The 9,907-nt window shown below is 32.0% G+C and overlaps 1 long non-coding RNA gene across 1 annotated transcript; it reads left to right on the forward strand.

Moving 5' to 3' along the window:
* Positions 1–370: 370 nt before the first annotated feature.
* Positions 371–9,468, forward strand: LOC118195593 (uncharacterized). The gene is made up of 2 exons (XR_004759293.2): positions 371–654; positions 9,294–9,468. It is a non-coding gene; the product is annotated as an uncharacterized LOC118195593 (long non-coding RNA).
* Positions 9,469–9,907: the final 439 nt, after the last annotated feature.

Raw genomic sequence — 9,907 nt, forward strand, 5'->3', positions numbered from 1 at the left:
ATGATATTTTAAATAAGATAACACACAAAACGTTAAAAAATGCCCCTTTGGGCTTAAAATAAAATCGGAAACCTTTCAGATTTTATATGTTTAGATATGTTTGTTATAAAATATTTTATGAAAGTTTTTAAAAGGAAATACCTTTCGGTAATAATACAAGAATAACGAAACAAATTTAGAAGTTATCATCAATAACTTATCTAACGTTCAAAACATATTCGTCATGAAATTGGAACTCAAATTCCTAATTCAACTTAGCGAAAGTTCTATCTGAATAAATAAAATATATACTTATGATCCATTTACCCAATAAAAGTAAGCTAAAACCTGAATAAATAGCAAACTCTTCAGCAATAGTTTCTTATTTTGATTGCTCATTTCGATTATATTATCTTGCTTCATCATACCATGACATCATGCATTTCTTTTCCAAAATTCTTTCTATAAATTGAACTCACAGTGCTTGTGGAAATTCTGTAATCGAGTTTGCTTTCGAATTCGAGAAGATAGTTTAAGAAATGGAATTTTTGCAGCATTGTTTATTCTTTGGTTTGATTTTGATATCGACAATGCTGGCTATAATTGAAGCTATGCCTCAAATGAAAAGTGTAGGGAAGTGCGGATCATTAGATGAGACGCTAGGAACTCGGTAAAGTAAGTATCATTTAAGGTACGTGATGTGTGTATTGTGTAAATTAATAATTATATTTCAAAAAATTTTTAACCCGAATGGGCTAATGGGCTATTAGATTATTTATTAAATTTGCATCGTCCACTATGAAGGGAGAATCACTTTTCAAATTGTTGCCATCAAATATTCTCGCCCTGTATTATCTTTAAAGAAATTAATGAAGAATCTGCATGTATGTATGCAAATTCTTCGCATTGTGAAAAAAAGACGATATCTATAGTATTTTAAAGACAGAAATTTAACGGATCGTTTTTAAAAAGACAATAAATTAAATTTTTAATAACATTGTCCTCCACACGAACATGTGCCAGGTGCACATGTTCTTGTGGAGGATAACGTTGCCCGATTTTTTAATTTTCAATATCATATTTCATATTTTCTAAATCGTTAATTAATTTTTATCTATTTCATATTGATAGAATGATTTGAAAGCGAGCAATGCAGCACTGTATGGAATGAAGTATTTTTACCTCTAGCGTGCGAGACTGTCTGTTTGTCGGACATTCTAAAGATATGTTGCTTTTAAAATCTTCAACCCCAATGGGCGTTAACCCAGAAGAGCTGTTAGTCTGGAAACAACATTTTGCGTCGAATAACTATAAACTGCTGTATAACTCTTCAAATTGTTACCACCAAATATTATCGCCTCGTATTAAATTTAAAGAACTCAAATAATGAAGAATCTTCATGATGGTATGGTATATTTCTCGCACTGCGAAAACATAACGCCACTTACAGCTATCAAATTCTGAATAACGTAGTCGTCCACCCGAATATGCCCATCTAGAACACCAAATCTTGAATTTTGATTTTGTTTTATTATCTGTTTCTTATTTTTTAATCATTAACAAATTTTTATTTAAGAAACTGAACGACTGCAAAGCGAGCAGTGGTAACACACTGTACCGAATAAAATATTTTTATCGTCAGCGCGCGAGACTGTCTATCGGAAACTCTAAAGATATGCTGTTTTTAGATATTTTAGCCTACAGGTGCGTTAGTCTAAATGCTGAGGAAAGGTGTATGCATGTGTAAAGGAGAAAAACGCTCCTATGAGAGTAATACAAAATCTGAAAGCCTTCATATTTTTTCTTTCTTTTTTTATAATTAAAACTTTATTCATTCATCTTTTCTTTTAATTTGTATCACATATTTTTATTCTTTTATATTTAATTAGGTTTTTCAATGATTTATTTTTGAAAAACTGTCGGAAACATATAATATTTGGGCTTCCATTTTAAGTTAAGAGATGAAGAATTCCGTTCTGAGTGATTTCCTTTCCTAGTGATGATGTAAATGAACTACTGATCATGGATATCGATTTTAAATAAAGAATGAGTTGCATAATAAATAATTCTATTTTTAATGTAAATTTTAAGGGACTAGGAAAACTTTCGTTCATACTGTGGAAGAAAGTGAAGTGTTCTTAAAGAAAATTAATCGTTCTGGTCGAAAATGAAAACTTTCTTTTTTATTTCCTTGTACAAATGAAAGGAAGTATTGTGATATCGAAAAATTTTGGACATCATATTTCAACAAAAATAATCATTTTGACGACTCTCGTATCCATTTGAACGAATTTTTATAATTTTGCTATTGAATTGTATACAGCTATGTACGAGAAAAATGATGCTAAAAAGCAAAGCTAGTAGAAGTGAGTGCAAAAGCAGACTGATAGAGTATGAGCTCATCGAGAGCGTAAAAAACCTTAACATATTCTTATGGGAGATCGCTGAAATCTGAACTCTTTCAGATATTTTTTAAAAATATTATTAGGTATTTAATTGAAGGAATTAGAAAAGAAATGGTACTAAGCTGTTACTGTTAGTACTGCTGAAGACCTTGAAGTATTATCCATATATCAGAAAGTTAGCAGAATCAGGCAATTATCAGAAAACTACATTTTATGAAAAATTAAAGTAACTGGGTGCTTAAAAATTACGTAAAATACTGATATCTTTTACAGGTTAAGAAAAGAATATATTTTAGAGAATGCTCATGGAAATAAATACTATATCTCATGTATTATGTGAACTTGAAAATCTAGTAACTATTAAGTTTCTATAAATATATATTTGAAAAATTTAAAGGTAATAAAATAATCTCAGGATATTTTTTTATTTGAATGTAAAGCTCCTGAAAATGATCAATTTAAAATAGAAACATAAAATAAAATAAAATCCGATAGAATTCAGATATAGTGGACGACGAAAAATCCCGTTTCGAGGCCTAGCCTATTCGGGATAGCGTCATTTTGGGGTAAAAAATTATTGTACCAATTTTAGAACTCTAATACTAATAGTTTAATTTGACTGTAAATCTAACATTTAGTTTATTTCTATTACAAGTAGTAAATTTAGTTTATTTTTACTACAAGCTTATAAGAATAATTCCGATATCGTTTTGCGCAAATTGATAAATATTTAATTTAAAAATTAATTTAAACATAAAATGAAATATAAACTTTTTATCTAGTTTTATGGTTGCAGTGTCTCTAATACGTGTGCTGAAAAATAACTACTTTGTGATTTGCAACCACTGGCCTCTTAAGTATTAAGTTTTGCTTCAGTCTGTCCAATTACTGACTCTTCATTCCAGCATTAATGGTTTGGTTAGTCGCAACAATTCCCAGTGTATCATATTTCATCATAACCTAACCTTTCTGAGGGTACAGTTCTTTTTAAGTGGACTATGCTTTTCTACACCACATACAGTTCTTTGATGTTTGGAGTAAATTAAATAGAATACCCATTTCTTATTACTCGTTACACTTTGTTCCATAAATGGTTCCTTTTGGGAACAAAAAGCGAAAGAAATAAAAGAACCAGTTCTCATTTGTCGTTGCGTTTTAAGGCCCGTTCCCACTGGAGTTTATTTGCGCTAACGGAGACAACTGACATAGCCGACCCATCTCCAAAACCAGTCTTTTCCCATAGGGCTGCAAGTTGAAAAATCTGAACTGCAGGCATGGCGGAGCTAGTCGACACATGGAACTGAATCCGTTAGCTCAGATAAACCCCAGTGGCAACGGCCCTTTTTAGAAACCTGATACGATACCCACTGATCTAGTTCTCTGATAAACTCAAATGCATGCACCTTCTATCAACCGTTGTCCATTATACAGATAGCATTTCCACTAAATCCTCAGTAGTTGAATATGGGACAATTAGATATGTCAATGTCCAGAATCTGCTCAGAAACCATTATTGGACGACCGGTGCGTAGTTGATCTTTAAAGCTCCGTTCCCACTGGGGTTTATCTCAGCTAACGGAGTCAGTTCCATGTGTCGACTAGCTCCGCTATGCCTGCAGCTAAGATTTTTCAACTGGCTGCTCTGTGGAGAAAAAATTGGTTTTGGAGATGGGTCGGCTATGTCAGTTGTCTCCGTTAGCTTAGATAAACCCCAGTGGGAACGGGCCTTTACAGTTTCAGTCCCCAGACTTGAATTTCTGAAACCAGCGATGACATATGGTCAACTGCAACCATGTTCTGGCATGCTAAGACATCTATCAAACTCGTACAAGAAACAGTGACTGATATACTTTTCAATATTTAAAACCGTTTAAATTTTTACAAATGACTTACGCTTAAAAACGTACTGTATTTATATACTGTAGGCCTGCACATTTTAATCGCAAAAAAATTCCAGTCATTGCAGCATTATAAGCATAATTTGTATTTTCAGAAATAGGTAGAATTTTGCACTCACCTAATCTTAAGTATTTAGCATTTGAAAATTAAATTTCGCATAATTAAATAGATAAACTTAAGATATTCAATAAAATTTCTGGTTTAACCACCTTTTTATGCACCAATGATCTCTTTTGGCAAGAATTAATGAATGCATTAATTTTCGATATTAGAAAGCATAAATTAATTAGGAATGATTCATGTCGCTTGACTAGGTTGACTCGGTATGGTCGCTTGATTTGGTTTATAAAAAGGTTACTTCTAAAGTATGTTAACCATCTGGGTTCGAAGCTATTAATATTTGTTATTGCCAAAAATTGTTTCTTTTCTCTAATTTACTTAAGACTTAAACTTTTCAGGTAGAATTTTCAATATTTCCATTTTTGGGTTTCGAGAGGATGTGATTTTTGTACTGGCACATTTGCATGTTTTGGTTTCTAATACAGAACTTTTGTATGTTTTGCATTGTACTGCAATATAAAACTTTTGTATGTTTGTGTCATATACATTGTTTGTATTAGAGCGTTGAAGTAGAGTTTCAATTGCTGTAATCACAGATTTCGGGTTCTTTAATGTAAAACAATCATTAGCAATTTGGTACAATGTAAACACGAATGTCAATAGTCAAGCGATTTATCATCCATTGATTTACCTCACATGTACAAGCTATAAAAAGTCCTTCTTCAAAAGAAATAAATAAATACTTGTGTTAAAAAGATGGTAATCATGAAAAACCTATCATAGCTGCAGTTTAGATAAATGTTTTCAATTTCCACTTATAATCCTTCCCATTTTAGAATTTGAACGGAATTTCTTCAGCTGTAAATGTGCTGTAAAAATGGCGCGCCATAAACTTCCATATACGAACGAACAGAAAATAGCAATACTGCAAGATGTAATGCATTATCCAGAACTTAACCGGTAGGAAACAGGAATAAATTCAATATAGGAGATTTGTAACGTATGGACTATTTGCACCATTTTGTGATCAAACTATTCATACAAATACAACAAGACAAATGTATTCCGATCTTACGTAATTCATTCAACCGCTGCTCAGATTTCTTTTGAAAATCTTGAACAGTTTTCATATAGGAGAAAGATAATACATGTAGATCAATTTCTAATTTAAGATATAAATTTTTAGCCCAAAAATGCAATTTTATTTTTTATTAGGATTTGATATTAAAATTGCGAATTTCCTTTTTATACGTTCGATTTACCGAATCGCATCCTTCGTAGAGACTATTAGGTTAATTCGAAGCACGAAAGATTAAAAATGAGCAATACTCTTACCGGGACTCAACCACGGACCTCTCGAATTCGCGTCGAGCGTGCTGACCACTACACCACGAAGGCATGCTAAGAAGGCGGGAGAAATACCTTATACGAGTATATTCCCCTTTTAAAGCGCGACTGAGGTTTAGGGGACCGAATCGCCAAATCTTGGTGGTGAAGAACCATCATTCGCCAGCTTTTAGATCGGGCACCACTGTAGAGACTGTTAGGTTAATTCGAGGTCGGAAAGATGAAAAATGAGCAATGCCCTCGCCGGGACTCAACCACGGACCTCTCGAATTCGCGTCGAGCGTGCTGACCACTACACCACGAAGGCATGCTAAGAAGATGGGAGAAATACCTTATACCTTTTATAATTTTTTTTAATTTAACAATTTGCCAACCATTTAGCACTAAATGTACCGATGTTTATGTGATAAATCTACTTTATTAACTCTCAAAATCCAAGGTTTTATGTCTCTGATTTTAGTAAGTAAAGAAAAAAAAGAGAAAGGTTCAGTATACTTTATGATATTAATTTTTCTGCATGAACTCACAAATGTGGTGTAACGGACAAATAGTTCTTGTGAGTTATTTAAGGAGTACAATGGAATCTTGGATCAAGAAAGCCTTAGAAAAAATCGATTCGCTAACAAATAATCTCAACAAAAAACTTGTAGGAGGAAACGTATCCCGAGTTACGAATAATAAGGTCATCAACATAAGATTTTCAAAAGTGTTTTGAGGTAAGTTACGCCACATAATTAACATTTAAGGATTTTTTTGGAAACAACAGTTTAATGTTTTCAAATGATTAGATCCCTTTTCTAAAGCCTGGTAGCAACTAACTTGCAAGATCACAATTTCGGCTTAAAGGATTGGGTTGCAGTTAGAGGTTCTGAGGGCTTTGATTCTTAGGAGGTTTCTTGTTATCTACGTTACTGTGTCCCTAAGCATAACAATGGGCTACAAAGGGGACGTGGAGAAGTTACTAGATGACCATTAAATGAGTTCAACAAGAAAGAACTGCAATTTCAGAAGCAGGAAGAAAAGGTAATTGTCAATGATCTTCTGAAGGAAAGAAAGGTTAGGTTAGGTTATTTAATTACGGCAAAGCCTAGAAGGCTATCTGCCTAAGGGAAGAGATGCCTTCGTGGAGGACTTTCTAAGGGAAACTGGCTCGTATACACGTTACACATGGGGAAAACCACGAAAACACCCATGCAGCCAGCCTGTTCGCGGGATTCGAACCTTAGACCGAACTACCAGTGTTCAGCGACTTTACCGCTCGGACGCTGGTGGGCTGAAGGAGAGAAAGAAGAAACTACTGTATAAACATTTTCAACGACAATGTCATGTCTCATGATAAAAATATTTTAAAACGCAGGTAACAACAAATCATATTGGACAAGTATTGAGTGAAACAGAGGCCCATTAGGTCTCAACTGGCGTTGAACAACGCTTAAGTCAATGAAAAGATAAAAGGGGATGTGCCTTAAAGGTGGATTTTTATGGAAGGGAATTCGCATCTAAATAATAACATCTTCGTCATCATATTCCACTTTTGTCATACCCTTTTAAGTTTTCATGTATGTTATCAGTTTAATATCATATTTACCTTTTTTATAGGGTATTCAATGATTTTCATTTTTGGTTAGGAACACTTTCGATTATGCCCATTTATGTTCGGCAATGGTTTGGATTATAAAAATCTTGTGCACAAAGTACTGCTGTAAAATTTTATTATCCTGTGATCCAGGAACTAATTAATCCATTTTACATTAATCCTTATGGAGAAATTTGTTTTGGTTTACGAACATTTCAGAATCTAATTCAGTTCGTGAACTGAGGTTCCTTAAATGAACAAATATGAAATGGTTTAAAATAAAAAATTAGTTAACAGAATTAGTATGTACAGCTCCAAAGAATAATACCCGAGAAAAAAGAAAAAAATGTCCACGTTTGCATGTAGATCGTTGATGCATTACATTCTTCGTCAAAGCGATAAAATATCAAAGCGATCTTTGCACAAAATAGTAATCACCAGACAACAGTGCTCCGCAATCATCTGCGTGAACCTAGATACTTTGGCTACATTTAGAACAAAAGATGAGAATGAAGAAAGAGCACAGCTGGAAAAAGTTAATTTTCCTTACCGTTTATTTGTTTCGTTGGAAAAATAATCTGAAGTCCAGTCGTCAATATTATAAGCTAAATTACTTTCAAAATAATCCAGTATAACTAATTGTTTACTTTGACAAATACTTCTCTCAAATAAATTTCAGTAGACTTAAATTCTATCAAAACTCTTAGTTTATAATTGGTTTTAATGAGTTCAAAATCTTTGCAGAAGTCGTTATTTTGTATATTTAGCACTGAAGAATAAAAGAGATTGATAGAACCATAGAGACTGACAGAAGTATGATCAAATTCTTCATCAAGAATGAAGCATATGTTTGTGCCTTTTTCAAAAATTTTGTATTCCATAAAATAGATTTTAAGATTTCCCAAGAGAGTACTTAATGTTTTGATTCCCTTTGCAACCTTACATCAATAAAATATTGGATTCAGAATTGTGATTCTCATAGAAATCAAGCACAGTTCTAAACTTAATGGAAAAACTTAATAGATTGAATTTGTATTTCCGATTTTACAAAATTTGACAAGATGTACAAAATTAAACACAATTTTATATTAATTAAAAAAAAGGAGAAAATTATTTTTTATTCTTCTTTTCCGTCTGATTGTCTAAGGAAGATTAATTAGTCTATTATAATATATAAGGCGTTTTTAATTTAGAGAAGCTAATTTTTACATATTAGAATAAAAAACATAACTGCTCTTATTTCTTTATAAAGACAGTATTTCAAAGTATAATTTGTTTTATATTTTCTTGCTTATTGATGCAATGTTCGGAGATTGTTTGGTAAAAAAAATAATTTAAATTAATTTAAATTTTTTTTTCAAATTTAGAGAAAAATTTATTTAGTTTTTACAAGTTTAATTGTTTGGAAACAATAGTTTAAATTAGCGCAGGACAAAATAAAGGGAGTTTATTATTTTTCTAGAGCGTCAAGTGTGTTATTGGACAAATAAGCATGGATTTTAAAAGGCTTCAAATCTCTGGCAAGAAGACTGAAAGATTGTTCATCACGCATTTTGCTTTGCAGATATGAGGCATGTCATAATAAAACACAAATAAATTCGTTGAAAAAGTAGGCGTTTCTCAGTTTTATCTGATACTAAAGTTGATAGGTATAATATTATTTGTTATTTAAGGTATTAATTATTTTTGAAATTATGCAGCGCTTCAAACGTATTTTGCTCTCAGATGTGAGGAAGTTAATAATAAAAGAAAACGAAATTCGTTGAGAAAGCTAACGTTTCTTTAGTTTCGTTTGATACTAAGGTCTGCAGGCTATTACTTGTTAGTTAAATTAATTATTTATTTATTGTTGGAATAAAATAGTATTTTAATCTCTCTGATACTACCTAAGTACATGAATTGTAACTGTCTAGGCAGTATCAAAAATGTAATTGTAAACCTCTAGATAAATTGTAATTATTTTATAGTTAGAGCTATATAGTAAATATATTTTGATCTCTAACTCACGTTTTTTTTCCTCTTATTAGGTTTAAAGAACACAAAAGATAATAATGAAAGCACTTGCTTTTGAGAAATTTGGGAATGATCTTCATAAATGTAGCAGCGACAACTAAGGCTTCTTCTGTCTTCCTTCCGAGGCAATAAAACTATTTTAAAATGTCTGAAAACTGTTTTCTTCTATAATAAAGCAGTGAACCTTTACATGGCGACTCTTCCTTGTAGTTAACTAATTTTAAAAATATTTCTTAGAACGCAAGTAAATATTCTAAAAATTGCGGGATATTCATAACTAACTCGCACTTTAATCAAACCCTCACCCTTACCAAGGTTACCTTAAAAATATGATGTGATTTATTGTGTGTAGCTTAAATTAATTGTGGTAACATAAGCATATATATAACATGTAAAAACGGAGCAAGTGAAAATGTAACTTTATTTTAACCCTCAGTTTGTGAAGGTTGTGAGTAATAAATTAAAATATCAGAAAACAAAAAATAAATCTCCTTGATTTTGCAACAAGTAACTGGAACTTACAATTCGACTAGAAATAGTAGAGATACACTGCGAAAAAAAAAGGACAGTTCTTATATCTTGCATTCTACTGGGCCGATTAACGAAATTCAAATTGCGTTTTTCATGT

Source organism: Stegodyphus dumicola, chromosome 9 (genome assembly GCF_044657685.1).
Source record: "Stegodyphus dumicola isolate Sdum_Otavi_A_Nest chromosome 9, ASM4465768v1".
NCBI lineage: Eukaryota > Metazoa > Arthropoda > Arachnida > Araneae > Eresidae > Stegodyphus > Stegodyphus dumicola.